Genomic DNA, 18,232 nt, shown 5'->3' with positions numbered 1-18,232 from the left:
TGTTTGTTTGTATGTTTGTGTGTGTGTGTGTGTGTATGTGTGTTTGTTTGTATGTGTGTTTGTTTGTATGTGTGTGTGCTTGCGTGTGTATGTGTGTGTTTGTTTGTGTGTGTTTGTATGTGTGTGTTTGTGTGTGTAAGTTTGTTTGTTTGTCTGTCCGCTCACTTATACTTGTCTACAGGTCACAATTTTAAACCGATCTTCGAGAAACTTCACCAAATGGTAGGGCACGTTGTCCAACAAAATCCTATAATTTTTGAGGTTAAAAGGTCAACATAGGCCTAAGGTCAACCACTTTTCTCAAATTTCTAAAATCCTCAATTTTCATCCGATTGACTTGAAATCTGAAGAAGATTTGCATACCTGGTCACATAATTCAACCACCAACTATTTGTGAGGTCAATATGATGCTCGACTAAGTGCCAATTCTACTTTGTTCTCTTTTGCCAAGTGTCGCACTGAGTGATTTTTCATTACTTGGCAAATTATTTTTTTTTGCAAATATGTTGCTCACTCCAGTTTGTGTGTTTGTTTGTTTGTGTGTGTGTTTGTTTGTCTGTCCGCTCACTTATACTTGCCTACAGGTCACAATTTTAAACCGATCTTCACGAAACTTTACCAAATGGTGGAGTTCGTGGTCCGACAAAATCCTATATATTTTTGGGGTCAAAAGGTCAACCACCTTTTTCAAATTTCTAAAATCCTCAATTTTTATCCGATTGACTTGAAATTTGAATAGGTTATACATATCGGCAAACTGAATTCAACCGCCAACTATTTTTGAGATCTGCATTGGCCAAAAGGTCAACATAGGCCAAAGGTCAACAACCATTTCAAATTTCTAAAATCCTCAATTTTCATCCGATTAACTTAAACTTTGAAGACGGTTTGCATATCAGGTCACTGAATTCAACCACTAATTCATTTTTGAGGCCAAAAGGATGCTCCACTGAGTGCCATTCTACTTTGTTCTGTTTTGCAAAGTGTCACTCTATGAGTGATTTTTCATTTGTCTGTCTGTCTGTCCGCACAGAATAAATATGATTTTCTCGGCAACCGTTGGTCCGATTGACAGGAAATTTTCGCCATAGGTGCAACTCCACCTGTATAATTTTTTAATGATAATTATGACGTCATAGGTCACGTGGTTCGGCCGCCATCTTGGAAAATCAAAAAAAAATTGCACCTCTATATCTCCGAAAGTGCTGAATAGAAAAAATTGAGACATAGCTCATTGTAAAGAACTCTCCATGGGGAATAAAATACGTTAATGATGATGTCTTGTGTACCTCCATAATAACGTCATAATTCGACAAGTACAAAACTTCATCCTATCAAGATGAAATTTATTGAGCGTCATGAAGGCATAAATTGGTGTAGGGAAAAATAATGATGACGTCATCGGTCACGTGGTCCAGCCGCCCTATTTGTTTTAACACAAAAGCCTTAAAAAACACTGAAAATTCATCCTGGCGAGGGTTTGCAATTTCTGATTGCTCTTTCTTGTTTCATATTGTTTTAGGTTGTTTCATATTGCTTCATGTTGTTTCCGGTTACACTGCTTGCTATCTCAGTGTGGTTGTTGTCTGGCAGCAGCTCCTCCACTATAACTAAACTAGAGCCAAGTCTGCGAGTGTCGTTCACTGATGGTTCCGGGATCGCGAACTAGTGATATTAGCCAATTGGTAATCCTCCTTCAGAAATTGGTAATCCATTTGAAATCCTCCTTCGGAATGAAAATAAAAAAAATTACCTAGTGGGGAAATTAAATAATTGAAAATTTTAAAATATTCAAATTTGAATAAATTATGAAGAAAAAAAAAATCAAATGATTAAATACTGTAACTGAAAATTTTTATAATCGCAAAAATTAAAATTGAATATTGGGAAAATATTGAAAATTAAATAAGTGAAAATTGAGAAAAAATCAAATCATTGAAAATTCAAAAAATAATTTTGGAAAAAAAATTCTTCAAAAATTGGGACACCATGGACATCAAGACTAAACACTCAATGCCTCCTTCCAGGAACCATAATTACCTCCGCCACCAAACGTGGACGAGGGTTATGTTTTCACCCCAGTCTGTCTGTCTGTTACTTATCTGTCTGTCTGTCTGTGAACAGGATATCTCAAAAAGCTATGGAAGGATTTGGTGGACTGGTTTGGAATGTGACATGGACGAAATGATGAGATTTTGGCGAAGATCCAAATCTGGGAATTTTTTTTATTCATTTCCCAAGTGAATCTTCAGCATTGAGAGCTGCGGCCAAAAGCAATATATAGTACGATTTCTCAAAAAGTTATGGACGGATTCGCCCGAAACTTGGTGGACGAGTTGGTTCGGTGACGAGAACAAGCCGATTCGATTTTGATTCAGGTCCGGGTGCATTTCGGCTTTGGACTTTGTTACAATCGAAAGCAATCGAGTTCAAAGCAAACCATTAACAGAGCTAGACTTTGTACGTGACCTATCAAGTCATTTTGACACCACGAAAGAACCCCTCCTTGCCCGACATCGTTTGCCCAAGTAAACGCTTGGTACATCGTCTGTACTCTGTCCACTCCCAAGAAAACAGCCATGGAAAATTCGTCCGAAATTGAGAACTGCGGACAGAAAAACTGGAACATATTTGTCCATCCTGCCGAAGAAGACAACCCGGGTGCTTGTGCGCCAACATACAAGTCTGTAGTAAGGCCTCACCACCTGGGGATTGATAACGTCGCCGTGATCCTTCCAGAACCTGATGTTGAACCATGTGCACACGTGGAGAGAAGGTCTCTCACTCCGCGGCCTGAGGAAGCTTTTTCTGCGGAGTTCTGTACACCTGTATTGCCAGCAATAAACCCCGAGCTTCTGGGACACGAACACGACTTGTCTGCACGATCTGGACTGGAACTTGGCCCAGCCAAGGACTACACAGCTTTTTCCATATTCAACATATTTTTCTGCAACCCTTGTCTGGGCATCAAGGCCGCTGGGCTTTCATCACAGGTGAGCAGAAAGTGGTACATCCAGGTGAGGTGTGTATAACCTTTTGGGGGTAAGGCACTAGCACTGATGCAATTCATAATGTATTTAGATTTATCTGCAGTTTATCCTTTCAACTCACCCTGAAAAATAATTAAATCATATATATTCCGGTTCATGATGAACTTGAGCTAAAGATTCTGGAGTGGCATCTGAGGTCATTGGTTCAAATCCAACTGAAGGCTTCTGGATCGAGATTGATACAAAAAGCGCAGCTGGCTCATTACGTACTTTCTTCGAGGAGGAAACTATCTCTCAAACGATGAACTCTCAAACTTGTGTCCCTCCTCTAAAACCTGGTGGAGTCTTGTTTGCTCTGTCTCTGGAGTGTGTTCTGGGCCCAGTCCTATTCCTAATCATCATCAACGATCTCTCAGAGGATTCTTAGTCTAGTAGGAAGACTAGGTCCCCCTGGACCCCCGGAGATATACTTCTAATCAGTGTTTCTAGATTGGAAAAAATGTGTAGAAAATGACTAGCTATGGCCCCAAGCTGAAAAAATGTCCCACATACCATTTTTATGCAAATTACTGCTGCCATTATCAAAAAAACGATTTTTGACATATCTCAGCCAATATTGCAGATAATTGAAAAATGAAGGTGTCTAGACCCATGTTTTGAAGGGCATAGATCATGATAGAACTATTCATAACATGATTACATGTGTCTATGGTATACTAGTATGCTAATTAGTGCTTTATTTACAAAATAATCACAGTTTTACGAAATAATAGACTCATATTAAGGTCCGTCTACACAGACGTTAACACAAAGTTTTATTTTTCTAAATATTACAACTGTCAAAATAGTCCTAGCACTCAATGTGACCACTCTTCTCTTGCTTGTTTTAGATAAACATCATTAGCATTAGTGATTCTACACTGAGTCAGTCATCATCATTTTCATCGAAATCGTCAGAGTCAAACTCTTCTTCTCCTTCCTCTTCCTCCTCCTCTTCGTGCTCTCCTGTGTTCAGAAGATCCACCAGTGAGGTTGGTAGGATGGGACCACTGGACCACATTGGTTTCAACAGTCCTTCATCAGTCCTTATCCATCCTTGCTCCTCATAAGGTTTTGGCTTTTCGATGATAGGTTGATCGGCTCTTTTGTACAATGCTACGCGGTGGTTCACACGCTGGATGTGCGGCTTCAGGGCAGACTGGCATGGAGGAAGGCGAGCCAGATCAACCTTGGACTTGGATGTGAGGGTCTTGTCCTCTCCCACCATTTTTCGTAGCAGCTTGGCACGGACAATGTCCACTGATGACTCGCGACTCTGGCCGTACATCACACAGGTGAATTTTTCTAACTGCCTCTCCACCTCAGGGTTGGCATCCCAGTTGTCACCCAGTTCACCGAATGCCCTGTGAAACCTGGGATTCTTCTCCAGCTTTTTCAAGGGCCCGACTTTTCCCTTCCCTTTGAAGGCACTGGTGCAGTCTTCTCCGCTGAACACATAGTACCCCAGTTGCTGCCTCGGAACGCTTCAGTAGCTCACGAACAACTGCGTTGTCTGTGATCGGTTGGTGGATAGGCGTGCAGTAGTCGACTGTTGATTTGCTGGGTGGGGGAGAACCAGTTGCAGAGGTGAAACCCCCTAGCCCAGGCACAGGCTGCAGGCCACAGCTTCCGATGTATCTGATGAAGAGCCAGATGTAGTACTCTTGCATCGTAGTGGCATAGACTGTGTCATTCTCTGCTGGCGGTGTGAATGATGAGCCTTCAGGGAACTTCGGGCCAACGCGAGTAAAGTGCAAGGGTGGGAGAGTTTTTGGTGTGTCGACCTTCAGGCTACGCTGTTGTGACCTATTGATGGTAGGTAGCATTCGGTCCTTGCTGCTCTCGAACCCGGGCTTGACCTCCTGCACCATGATTCCTCCAGCACTGTTTACAATGTTGCTGCCGTGCACACTGGTAGTGGTTTTATTCAAGTTGTCCCACTCACAGTGGAATACAAGGTTGCCCTCTCCTGTCACAATTTGTGGTGTACGATAAGTTGAGACTTCATCCAGGACCTTGGCGAGAGCAGTTTCCAACTCCAAGGCGAAATCGTAGCTCTCAGAGTGTCCAAGCCTGTGTAGTATTGTGGTGAGCTGTTTGCTTCGGAACAGGTGCCTTACAGTCACACAGAGGAGAATGTGCTTTGGTAACTTCCATTTTCCATCTGACACTGCACGGCACAGATCTTGTCCAATGGAGAAGACCAGACGCTTCACCTTTTCTGTCTCGATGCCCTCCTTGCCAGTCATTAGCACGCTGAGAAAGCGGACAAGGTCTGGAGGTAGGATGTCTTCAGGATTGAGCTCCATGTCTTCAGCTGTTGGTGGCCATGGTTGGTCTTTACACTCTCTGAAAGCCTGTAGAATACCCTGGCGAAGTTGGAGGGCAACATTTTGGTTCTTGTTTGTGCTTCCGAGTGTGAATGCTCGTGCGAGAGCATTGGAAACTGTTATGTTTGAGCTGTGCACAAGCCAGAAAGAAATGACATCACATTTGTCATGATCAACCTTCGTGAAGTGGATATGCTCCTTGATTGGGTCATTCTGTAGGCGTTTCAGTAGTTTCTCTGACCGATAATTTGAGTTCTCATATCCATTCAGTTTCAGTTCCTCGACATAGAGCAAGCGCAAGGAAGAAAGCTGTAGAACTTTATTCTGCTGGATGACCTGGGTTTGAATGTGTTCCAGTACTGAGTTGAATGCCTTTTCATGGGCGGCTGACATGCAAGCCTGCTCCTTTGGTGCTTCGGCTCTGTGAATCGCACGCTCATAGTTGTAGAATGCTGTGCGGAAAGCTTTAAAACATGACGGATGGTGTTTGGCCTCACATGCAAAGAGGTCTTTGTTTTTCACCTTTCGATGGAGTCGATAGAGACCCATTTTCTCAGCCCGTGTTTCGATTTGCTCCCATGCATTTTCTTTGTTTTTAAAGGATGGGAAGGTTGTAGGCCTCTCAGTATTGCGATGAGCATCTTTGGTCTCAACTTTCTCACAAAATATACACTCTGGCGGGAAGATGGGTTCAGCAGAACCTCCTGGTTTACGAGGAGAGTGATGCCATGATGAGGTTGATGGCCCTGGTTCTGTATCATCTCCCAGACGATGAAAGTGGCGGACAAAGTGCTTATAACACTTGCTGTGATATCCTACTCTTTCTAGGTCATCAGGAAGAGTTGCCGGGATCTGATCACATACTGATTGCATACGACATGGGGAGTCATGCGGTTGGTTGAGACGTCTATCCCGGATCTTTTGAAGCAGTTGCAGTTTTTCTGAAGCAGATCCTTTAATTTTACGGAGGGGCGTGAAATCCCCATGATCAGACATGGATGGTACATGAAGGATGCATGTAGGAGGAGAGCTTTGGGCTGCAGGTTCTACACTCCGTTTTCTTTTGGGCATGCTTGCTGTCGATGTCTACCATCACTGTTAAATGACAAATAAGAAATCACGAATGATGTTAAAAGTGCCTGTGAAAGGAGGCTCTGAGTTTTCAGTGAGGTAACAGAGGTTCTGAGTCATGTTCTACACTAGGGTACTTTTTAGCTGACTAAACCATGTTTAGTGGCATCAAAAGTGCTAATAGCTAAAACATCTAAATTCTTCCACACTAACGTTAGCTATCTAGGCCAATGAAACATTGTGCTAAGTTACTGTAGCTAGCTCAGCTGTCGTGCCTCTTTCTGGTTCAATTCATATACAGAAGTCAACAGATATGTCTCATGTTTGGCATTAACAAAAGTTTAAGTTACACCGACATTAGGAACATACTGTACATAGATGAGGCTAGCTTTAACGTTAGCTAACATGGTGCTAGCTGGCTCAGCTGTTATTCTGCCTGTTTATGATTTCATGCAGAAACTGAAGTCAAGAGTGTGAGTAACATTATAGTTAGCATCTTACCTGGCTAGATTGGAGGATGAATACCAAGAACAACACACAGATGGAATGGAAGACTGAACTTTCAACTGAGGTATTCAATAACATCAACGTTACCAATTGATACGAGCGCGCGACATTACCAATTGATACGAGCGCGCGAGCGCGCATGTTACATGGATGGAAATGTAAAATGGCAGCTATAGCAGCACTAATTTGGATCTCTAGTCTGTCATTTCTGCACTGTGATTGGATAACATAAAAAAATATGTTTGGGAGTTAACAGCAGGAGTTGGTAGATTTTACGTGGGCTGGGTGAGAAACCTTTAAATAAGCAAGTGAAAATCTCTCGCAATACAAAGTCAATGGTGGGAAGAAAAGTTGAGTGGTACCAATGTTACTGCCAATGTCCCGCCCCTATGCAAGACTCAGGAGCATCTTGTTGACATTTAACCTTGAAAATACCTGGGTTTAGACCCCTTATGTACCATGTTAAGTTATCTGCAGTATTAACGTATCCTTATCATTTGTAAAACTGATTATTTTGTAATTACAGCATTAATATGCATACTAGTATACCATAGACACATGTAATCATGTTATGAATAGTTCTATCATGATCTATGCCCTTCAAAACATGGGTCTAGACACCTTCATTTTTCAATTATCTGCAATATTGGCTGAGATATGTCAAAAATCGTTTTTTTGATAATGGCAGCAGTAATTTGCATAAAAATGGTATGTGGGACATTTTTTCAGCTTGGGGCCATAGCTAGTCATTTTCTACACATTTTTTCCAATCTAGAAACACTGATTAGAAGTATATCTCCGGGGGGTGCAGGGGGACCTAGTCTTCCTACTAGACTATCTAGCTCAAAATCCATTTGCTCTGCCTGGCTCTGTTACAACATGTGAAATCGATGCACACTGCATCGTTGACTCCTAAACTGACTACTTTCTACCTCTTCGGTGTTATCATATTTCTTCTCCTCGATTCAAAGAACACAAACCAACAATTTTTATTGTTTTTTCACTCCACAATCTGATTCTACTTGTAATTCATTGGCCTATACTTCCTGTAGTCCATCTGCTTTCTCAATATCTCCAAACTCAATATTGATTGAATATAAACACTTCTTCCTTTGAAAGCACTTTAAAACTTTTTAAAATGCTTCACCTTCTGTATTTTGCCATCCGGAATGCCTGACATTCTTCATCTTCACCAAGATATATCCCTGTTCTTATTCACAAAGTTTATTTTCCAAAACTGTCTGTCAGCTGAGCACTTGCTCCACCAACCATCTTCCCGCACCTACAGCACCACCTTTCTCCATGCCTTCAACACTAATATTCCCGCACCTTCAGGACCACCTTTCTCCATGCCTTCAACACTAATATTCCCGCACCTTCAGCACCACCTTTCTCCATGCCTTCAACACTAATATTCCCGCACCTTCAGCACCACCTTTCTCCATGCCTTCAACACTAATATTCCCGCAGCTACAGCACCACCTTTCTCCATGCCTTCAACACTAATATTCCCGCACCTTCAGCACCACCTTTCTCCATGCCTTCAACACTAATATTCCCGCACCTTCAGCACCACCTTTCTCCATGCCTTCAACACTAATATTCCCGCACCTTCAGCACCACCTTTCTCCATGCCTTCAACACTAATATTCCCGCACCTTCAGCACCACCTTTCTCCATGCCTTCAACACTAATATTCCCGCAGCTACAGCACCACCTTTCTCCATGCCTTCAACACTAATATTCCCGCAGCTACAGCACCACCTTTCTCCATGCCTTCAACGCAACCTCCCATCCCATGATCTTTATCTCAGTCCAATTTGGGAATTTTGAGTCAGCACCCCTCCAATTCATGTGCCCTCTTTCCTTCATCACGCACAGCAATTCATGTGCCCAAAGCTTCAGGTTCCCTGTTTCTGCATTCCTGCTCACCCTACCATCTCAATGCTTGGCCTTCGCTTCACCCCACCATCTCAAAACTTCCCCAACACCCCAGCCCTCAAAATCTCCTGTACATGCAAAGCCTCCCACCTCCATCCCTATCCTGCATGCTTCTAACCTGTTCCTTACTGTTTGGACCTCCCCTGTCCCTCACGGTGTGGACCCCAAACATCTGAGCTCTACACTCCAATCTGACAGAGCTCTTAATCCAGGCAATTGCTGATAAACCGGATATCATCTGTTTTACTGAATCATTTCTCCCACAAGACGTCCACATCTCCTTTGTGGCTCTCCCCGCTTATTGTCTCCTCCAATTTGATAGGCGGAACCCCCGCCCAGCAGTGGAGTTGCACTTTACATCAAGAGCTCAATTTCTCACTGCCCTTGTACTGATTTTACACCTCCCAACCCGCAGGAGTACCTCTGGCTGCAACTTCCCCGCCGCTCCCACCTCTTGTTTATCTGTGTGTTGCACCGTCCTCCCAACAGTGACAACTTCATCTACATCTCTCTCCCAGATGACATCGACAAACTTTTAACCATGCATCCCAACTCTCTCTTCCTCATATGTGGAAATTTCAATTGTCGCCATGCCAAATGGCTGGGTGTTAGTGCCTCTGTCACCTGCTAGGACACTTCAGCAAAGGACTTCTCTTACTCAATGGGACTGACTCGATCTGTAAATTTTCCAACCCAGATTTCTCCCAATGGCAACTCCTCCGTTCTGGACTTAGTGATGACTAACTTTCCTGCAAAAAAAAAAAAAAAACCCCCATGTCCCTGGTCTCTACTGTTGTGCTTGTATGCTTCCCTCTCTCTCCACATCTTGTCTCCCACTTCCTTTATTGTATGTTTTACGTTTTCGTGTTTAATGTGTTAGGTCTTACATGAGCCTTGACTCTGTATACATACATATATATATATATATATATATATATATATATATATATATATATATATATATATTGTTACGGAACCCAACGTCGGCCTCGGTTCCCGTTATCGAGGGGGGATTAGTCCCCTCGTCTATGACTGGCCGACGTGGTCCTGGGGGTATGACGTCACGCCCGGTCAGCGCTGGGTAGGGTATTAGGCCCAACCGTCCTATGACCTAAATACCAGCACCTACCGGTACGCAAGGAAATACTCCCCCGCCCACGGTCGCAGCGTAATGGACTAGTTGCGCCGAGTGAAGCGAACTGCACCGTGAGCCGGTTACCAAGACTGACCCGATTGATCTTCGTCGGCCGAATCGCGCCACGGGCCCTCAATGGGGAAACCTCTAAAGCGACCGAATGCGAAGGAAAGAGGACAAAGTAGGAAGAACAGGATTTATTACTATTAATTACTATTTACACAACGAAAGAAACCAAGAAGAAGGAAGAATAACGAAAGTAATTTACAGGAGAAGAAGACACAGTGCAACACTAGCTTACCTATTACACTCTTAATTAATACACCAGGACAACGTGAAAGACAGACGAACGATCACACTTACACGGGGAATGCAGGCAGGAATGAATGGCTGGAGGTGGATGGCTTGGAGAGGAAAGGAAGGTCCAGCGGGGTCTGGGCACGGTCGGGCCGGAAGGCACCGCCGTCAAAAAGCCGAGCTGCGGTCGTGCGAACTCCCGCGGTTCCAAACTGCGCGGGCGAAGTTCCTTTTGCGCACCGCTGCGTCGCGCGCTCCTCGAGTTGCCTCGGTCCTCTCTCTCTCTCGGCCGCCGTGGGGACGTTGCGTGCTTTCCCAGGACTCCTCTGCCGTATCTCATCTTCAGTGGGAGCGTCTCCCGCGGGTTATATAAGCCCCACCCTTGAACCTTCGCGAACCTCCCAGATCGTTCTCTCTCCGCCCTCTCTAGCCAAACCCCTTCGTGCTGGATTGGTTGAGCGGGGTTTACTAACATAACTGAGCGAAGATCTACTGTAATCTATATATCCCACAATGGTTGGGTAAATAACATGACCCTTCCTGCCGCAAAAGTGGCGTTTTTCGTGGCGGCCTTTTGAAACCCACCAATTAGGTTTTGTTTTGAAAACCACCAATGAAACCCACTTTTCCTGCTGTTTCCTCCCCCTCCCCCCCTCTCCTCCCCTCCCCCTCCCCTGCCCCCCTCTTCTCCCTCACGTTTATACACGGAATGCCGGGTACTTCCCCCCCCTCCTCTCCCCTCCCCCCCTCTCCTCCTCCCCCCTCCCCCCCCGCTCCTCCCTTCCCCCCTGTTCCCCTCCCCTCCTCTTCCCTCTCCCCTCCCCTCCCCCACCCGGCAATGCCGGGTACTTCTGCTAGTTGAACATAAAACACAGTTTGTGTGTGTGTAATGTTGTAATGTGTGTAATGTACGGGTCTCCCTTCCCCCGCCCGGCAACGCCGGTACTGGAGGGCGTCACAGGATTGGTGAGTCTCCAAAATCCGCTTCATGCTGTTGCGAAGATGCAGGACGATGTCGCGATTGTTGTGCTGCTCTCCGACAATGAGAACTGCAACGTCATTGTTGACTGGCCCTCCCCTTCCCTCCCCCTCCCCTCTCCCCCCTCCCCCCTCCGTCCTCCCCTCCCCCTCCACCCTACCCCCTGCCCCTTCTCCCCTCACCCTCCTCCTCCCCCTCCCCCTCCCCCCTCCCCCTCCCTTTTCCCCCTCCCCCTCTCTTCCCCCCCTCTTCTCCCCTCCCCCCTGTCCCCCCCTCCCCCCGTTCCCCTCCCCTCCTCTTCCCCCTCCCCCTCCTCCTCCCCCTGCCCCTCCCCCTCCCCCTCTCCTCCCTTTCCCCCCTCCCCCTCCCCCTCCTCCCCCCTTCCCCCACTCCCCCTACCCCCTCCCCTCCCCTGCTCCTCCCCCTCTCCTCCCCCCCTCCCACTCCCCCTCCTCCCCCCTCCGCTCCCCTTCCCCCTCCCCCCTCACCTCCCCTCCCCCTTCTCCTCCCCTCCCCCTCCCCCCTCCCCCCTCTTCTCTCCTCCCCCCCTCTTCTCCCCTCCCCCCCTCCCCCCCTCTTCTCCCCTCCCCCCCTCCTCCCCTCCCCTCCCTCCTCCCCTCCCCCCCTCCTCCCCTCCCCTCCCTCCTCCCCTCCCCCCCGTTCCCCTCCCCTCCCCCGCCCGGCAATGCCGGGTACTTCTGCTAGTATATATACACAAAGAATTAAGTTAAGCACCCCCCCCCGTTTTTTTACAACCTCGCACATTACAAGTTTGTTGTCGTCAAAACAGTGTAATATACCCATGATATTGCTATATTTTCTGGAGAAGTGATATTATGGTCACATAAAAACACAACAATCATGCCGTTTTCAATATTTTATTCTGAATAATTTAAGGTGAAATTTTTTGGGAATTTTAGGCATATTTTCACCTCAATTTAAGTGTGGAGCTATAGGTCCATCATGGACAGTGTGGATGACGTTTATGTTTTCTAACGTACAGTCATTGTTCTGAGAAGACCTCTAGCGATCTTTGCGTCAATCACGACCACGTGGATGATAACACGTGCTGCACGAGCGATGGGCGTCACAGATGAGTGCACTCATCTGCATTTCATCAATGGATAATTGCTAATGTCATACCAATCATTATTTGATCTCACATACCTTAGAATATATGCCAATGTATACATATACACAAAGAATATATATTAGGGGGTGCTGAACTTAATTCTTTGTTTTGGGGTGCTTAACTTAATTCTTTGTGTATAAATATATGAACACATATTTACACAAAGTGTAAACCTCATTTGATTTGGGTTTTTCTCTTCTTACAGATTGTGCACGATTGTCTCAGCGAAGAGTCCCACGCCAACTCCAAAAAGGTCTTTCATTTGAACATCCTCGCCGTTATCACAGGGATGTTATTTTGGTCTGTCTTCCTTGCACTGTTCATCATGGAATATTCCATCAGAAAAGGTAAAATAATAACATCAACAGACTTCGAGCAGTGAGCACGATTACCAACGTCAGGGCCAAACATGGAGAAGATGATGAGTGATAAGATGTTTCACAGGATACTTGTTCATTATTTTGGTTCCTCTTCATCCATGTTTATTCATTTCTTCTTTCATTCCTACTCATTAATTTTAAATCATTCGATATGTCGGAGTCTGCCATCTTCATTATCTGTGACCTTAACCGCGCATCTACAGGTGAACATGACCAGGTGTCTTTAATCGTAAACCGACTCTTATTGAGCAATCTGTGATGTCACAAGACCCACCAGCATCAGAATGGACCTGCGCAAGGCCGGAGTGGCCAGGACACCCACCGACAGGTGCTCCATGACTTCCACCTCGTGAGGGACCGTGGTGTTGATCACCTTTAAGTCATTGGACTTTGTTGCTTGATTTTTCAGACCCATGTAGGCCTACCACGTGACAATTAGAAATGTATTTACCGAATTGTTCTTTTCTCATTGTGATGAGTAAAGATTTGAGGAACATTTGTGTTTGTATCCATTTAACCTTTCACACAATTTCCACCCCAGGCTGTGCGTGTCGATAAATAAATTGTCACGTGTTTGAAATGGAATTATAGAGTTCCTTCAGCACTCCACGACTCTATTAATGGGGTTAATGGGGTTAAACTGAAGGTGATTGGGAGGACAGGTAAGGAGGTTGTGCAAATGTTGTTATGAAAGAACCTTTTGATCGATTTTACTATTGTATTCAATAAATTGAGCTGATTGCTCGGTTGAGTAGTTAAAGACTTGTTTCATTCTCTGCTGCACCTTGTGGATTTTTGAGTCCCATGGCTGCTCATTATTGCCAACCTATACAGGATGTGCACTGGGCAGGTGCGGTGAGCACGCCAAACACCTTTGTATACAGAATCGCGGCTCGTGAAAGAGCTAACATTTATCACACAAACAAATCAAACAGACAAAGTAAGACAAATCACATGTATGAACATGTGATTTGTATGAACTTTGTGCCCCTTTGTATGAACTTTTCTAGAGCATTACTTGGTTCCTCCTAAAAACACAAGGGTAGTACGGCATGTACCCGAGATTTTTTGAATGCCCCTTCTTTTCTATTCTTTGCCTCATGGCACATACCCTTATATAAAGGGACCTTTTCTATGCCCTTGGCATTTTACCCAAGAATATGTACATGTATATATTGTTGTGGATATGAGGATTGTGTTTTTTTAAATTGTCTTATTGTGGACCCTCCTGCCTCCAGTCTGTGTATAAAGGTCAAAGGTCGTTCCGTAGTTATTTCATAAACATCCACCAGCCAATCATAGATTCCTCCTTGTTGGTAGTTATTTCCTTATTCTGTGTATTAGGCTAAGGATTTGTCTTCCATTAATTGACACTCCATTGCACCGAATTCAAATAGATAGATCCCCTTTCATTTTCATTCACAAAGCCTCAATTGCCAACTGCATTCACCGCGACTCCATTAGCCACGAGGTAGGCTCGGAGAAGAAGGGGGAGGAGCTGCCGAATCCTGGGCGTGCCGCCCATCGTCATCAAGGGTGGAGCCAGAGGGCCCGTGCCGACCAATCAGGGCCGAGGCGAGCTCACCGATGGGCGTGTTCTAGCGGCCGGCGGCTTGATCGCCCGCGGCGTTATAAAAAGCGTGCGCGGAAGCCTTTGATAGGAGTGATGAGAAGGAAGCCTCTGAGAGAAGTGCGCGGAGGAGTGATGAGAAGGAAGCCTCTGAGAGAAGTGCGCGAAGGAGTGATGAGAAGGAAGCCTCTGAGAGAAGTGCGCGAGAGGAGTGATGAGAAGGAGGCCAAGAGAGAAGTGCGCGAGAGAGAGAGATGAGTTTCTGAGTCCCCCAGAGAGTTGCGCCAGAGACGGCAGAAGAGTCCAGACTGATTAAAAAGGGAGTCCTGAGAAAGCACACGACGTCCCCACAGCAGCAGTTTGAACCACAGGAGCTTGAACCACAGCAGCTTTGAACCATCGCAGCTTTGACCGCCGCAGCTTGAGCGTTGACGGCAGGTTGCTGTTGAGGAAGGGCAGCGGCTGCTCCCTCCCGGCCCGGCCGTCCTCTGGTCCGAGCTGAACCTTCCTCCCGGTCCAGCCATTCACTCCTGCCTCCATTCCCCATTCGTGTGAGTCCGTCTTTGTTTGTTCTGTCCAGGGTATTAATTAAGACTGTAATAGGTAAGCTAGAGTTTTCACGGTGTCCTTCTGGTCCGTCCCTCTTTCTGTCTTTATTTTGTTATCCTTCCTTCTTCCTTGGTTTCTTTCAATCCTGTAAATAGTAATAAATAATAATCGTATTTCAAACCTTTTTGTCTCCTTCTTCTTCTTCACATCCACGTCGTCTTTGTCTTTTCCCAATTGAACATCTGTGGCACGATTTGGCCAACGTTCAGAATCGGGTCTTAGTCATTGTTAACGGTTCGGGCCGCGGCGCCATCCGCTCGGCAAATCCAGTAACATCTTATCCGCGGTCCGTAACAATTGGTGCCTGGGAGTGAGATTCGGACCTGAAGTGCGAATAGCGCGCTCAAAATTACGGGTGGCCCAAAATGTTGTTTTATTTAAAATCTTAAATTTAAAAATCGTGCCATGGATAGTCAAGGCGGCGGGATGCCGGTGGGGGAACTAGAAGAGGGGTTAGGGGTAACCCAGGACCAGAGGGAGGAAATGGAGGAGGAGAGAAATGAGGAGGTGGTTGAGGAGGTGTCAGGTGCACAAAATGGCGCCCTCGCGCATGTGGTTACAGCGGCACCAAATTTAGCGGCGCCCGTGACCGTAGCAGCACCGGTGGATTTGAACCTTTTTATGATGCAAATGGAGGCCCTTATGGCCAAGAATAGTGAGTAATTGGGAAACCAAATCGGAGGATTGGAAAACAGAATGGGGGAGCGGCAAGAAGCCAAAATTGCGGGGTTAGACAATAAATTTGAGGGGTTAGATAACGGGATAAAAGAGGTGAAGAATGGGTTAACGGGGCTAGAAGATAAGATGGAAGGCAAATTGCGGGAAATAGGGGAGCAATCCGCCCGGGAAATCAAACAGATGGGGAACCAGATAGAGTAGGTGAAAATCGGGTTAGAAGGGAAATTGGATGCTCAGAGGGATGAATTGGAACAGATGAGGGTGGCATCTACCAAAGAGATGGGAGAAATGGGAAAGGAGATCAGATGAGGTGTAAGCGAGGAGGTCTCGGGGGTACGCGAGGAGGTAAAGCGAGGTGAGAAGCGTTTGGAGAAAGAGATGAGGAATAATACGGCTAGGTTACAGGGGGGCATAGAGGGTCTGACGAGGGGAGTAGAACAGCTGACAGTGGGACAAAAAGAACTAGTGGACCAAGTGGAAAAGAACACTGCAATAATCGGGGGGTTAAAAGCGACACAAAAAGACATCAAGAACGAATTAATAGCGACAAAAAAGGAATGTCAGATGGTACATGAGGGGTTGACAAAGAGGTTGGACGAGGTGACAGAGGAAATGGAGATGAAAGACCGGGAGGTGAGGACGCACATAGAAACGGTTAAAGTGGCGTTAGAGGAAGAGATAGAGGGGGCGCACCGGGAAATGAAGGAGGTAAAGCAAAAGTTAGAGGAAGTGGAAGAGGGGGTGAGTGAAATTAAGAAGAGACGGAGGGAAACTAAGAGAGAAATACAGGAGGAGGTGATGGAATATGTACAAGGTCGGTGCTCAAATCGTGATGGTGTGCTCGCTAACCAAATAAAGAGTTTGCAGGTGGTGAAGGAGGTGCGGAGACGAGGTGCCGAGGTAAGTGGCGATATAATCGGCAATGTATATGGTGTGAGAGGAGAGTCAGTCGGCTTGGGGGTTGGTTTGGATCCGGGTGTTCGTGAGGGACCAATGGTGAGATGTATGACAGGTACGGTGTGCAAAGGAGGAGGTGTGCGAGAATGTCCGATCTGGGGTGTGTGAGGAAAAAGTGCGCGCCGAGGAGTGAGTGTGCCGTCGAGAGTGAGTTGGTCGTAGCGCGTGTGCGGGGGGGCACATGGAAGCGCGGAGTGGGGAGTGTTACAGAGGATGTAACGAGAGAATGCACACCTGTGGTGAGTGTTACGGAGGGTGTAACGGGAGAGTGTGCGCCAGAGGATGCGCGAGAAAGGTGTGTAACGGACGGGTGCATGAGGAAAGAGTGCGCTGGCGAGAGTAAGGGTGAGTGCGCGACCGAGTGTGGAGGTGAGAGTAGTGAGAGTGACACGGAGCGTGAGTTGGTTGTGGCAGGTGAGAGAGGATGTACACCTGGAATGGAAGGATGCACACCTGGAATGGTAGAGCGCATATGGGAATGCACACTGGAGTTGGTAGTGAGGCACGTGGTTGGGTGTGCAAGTGAGAGCACACCTGTGGTTGTCACAGAGGAGGTGACCGAGGAGGGGGTGCGAAGAGGTGTGTTGGTGAGGTGTGCGAACGACGAGTGTGTGCAAAGGTGTGCGGTGGTCAGGTGTGTGACCAAGTCTGTGAGCGGAATGAGTGTACCTGGGTGTGTAAGAGAAGGTGCAATGACAAATAGCATGGAGACAGCTGGATGTGTGAGCAAGGAACGGGCTGTGGGGTGTAAGCATGCGAGTGGAGCATCGACGCTAACCGGGTTAGCGGTTAGAGCGACTTATAGCCAAAGCGGGCCTTCGGTGCGTGCCGGGCAGCTAGGTGTGCCGCGGGGACCCGTGGCGGTTTCGAAAGAACCGCCGTACGGGATCCACGACGGGCCGCGCTCTGACTGGCCGCGTCCGTGCTCCGCTAGGCAGAACGGGCGGCCCGGTAGGAAGGGTCGTCATGGCGACCCCTTTTTGTTGAGGCGTTCCGGCAGGGCGAGATCGGGCCATTGGATGGCTCTGTGCCGAGATGGTGCGTGGGATCTCAGCCCGGGTAAACCTCCTTCCCTGCACCGAGTGCCGGGCGGATCCAGCCGCCGGCACCAAGCAACCCGCATTCATTGCTCGGCTTTGCGAAGCCGAGCTTTGGAAATGAATTGGCGCACCGAGAGGCTCTAGTGAGTAGACGTGTGACGAGGATAGTGTTTTGGCCCCAAAATTAGAAAAACAAAATTTGATGATTGGTAAAGGATTGGCAGAGTGATGATTGGTAATGGAAGAATGATTGGCAGATGATTGGCAAATTTTTAATTGGCTGCAATTGGATGAGCCAAATTGGTAGTGAGAGATACCCGATGTGATGGGATGGCAACTCTGCCAGCCCTCACAGCCGGGGGCAAAGGAGCACTAGTTTTATGGGGTTTGGCAGTGAAAACTAGCCCGGGAGGGTTAGGATATTGTGTGTAGGGACCAAGAGAAGATGACCTTAGGTAACGGTAAGATTAGGTAGTGACAATAATACCTGTAGTGGGGACGCAGGTAGATTAGTGTGGATGATAATGACGTGGTATGTGCTTAGTTTAAAGGGAAGATGGGGAGCACTAAGTTAGCA

General features: G+C 46.7%; 1 long non-coding RNA gene across 1 annotated transcript; it reads left to right on the top strand.

Moving 5' to 3' along the window:
- Positions 1-2,454: 2,454 nt before the first annotated feature.
- Positions 2,455-13,555, top strand: LOC137426559 (uncharacterized). Its single transcript, XR_010984359.2, has 2 exons — positions 2,455-2,993; positions 12,627-13,555. It is a non-coding gene; the product is annotated as an uncharacterized LOC137426559 (long non-coding RNA).
- Positions 13,556-18,232: the final 4,677 nt, after the last annotated feature.

The sequence above is a fragment of the Myxine glutinosa genome, chromosome 5 (genome assembly GCF_964187855.1).
Source record: "Myxine glutinosa chromosome 5, kmMyxGlut1.1, whole genome shotgun sequence".
NCBI classification, from domain to species: Eukaryota; Metazoa; Chordata; class Myxini; order Myxiniformes; family Myxinidae; genus Myxine; species Myxine glutinosa.
The sequence above is the reverse complement of the archived record's forward strand: the minus strand, read 5'-3'. Positions and strand labels throughout refer to the sequence as shown.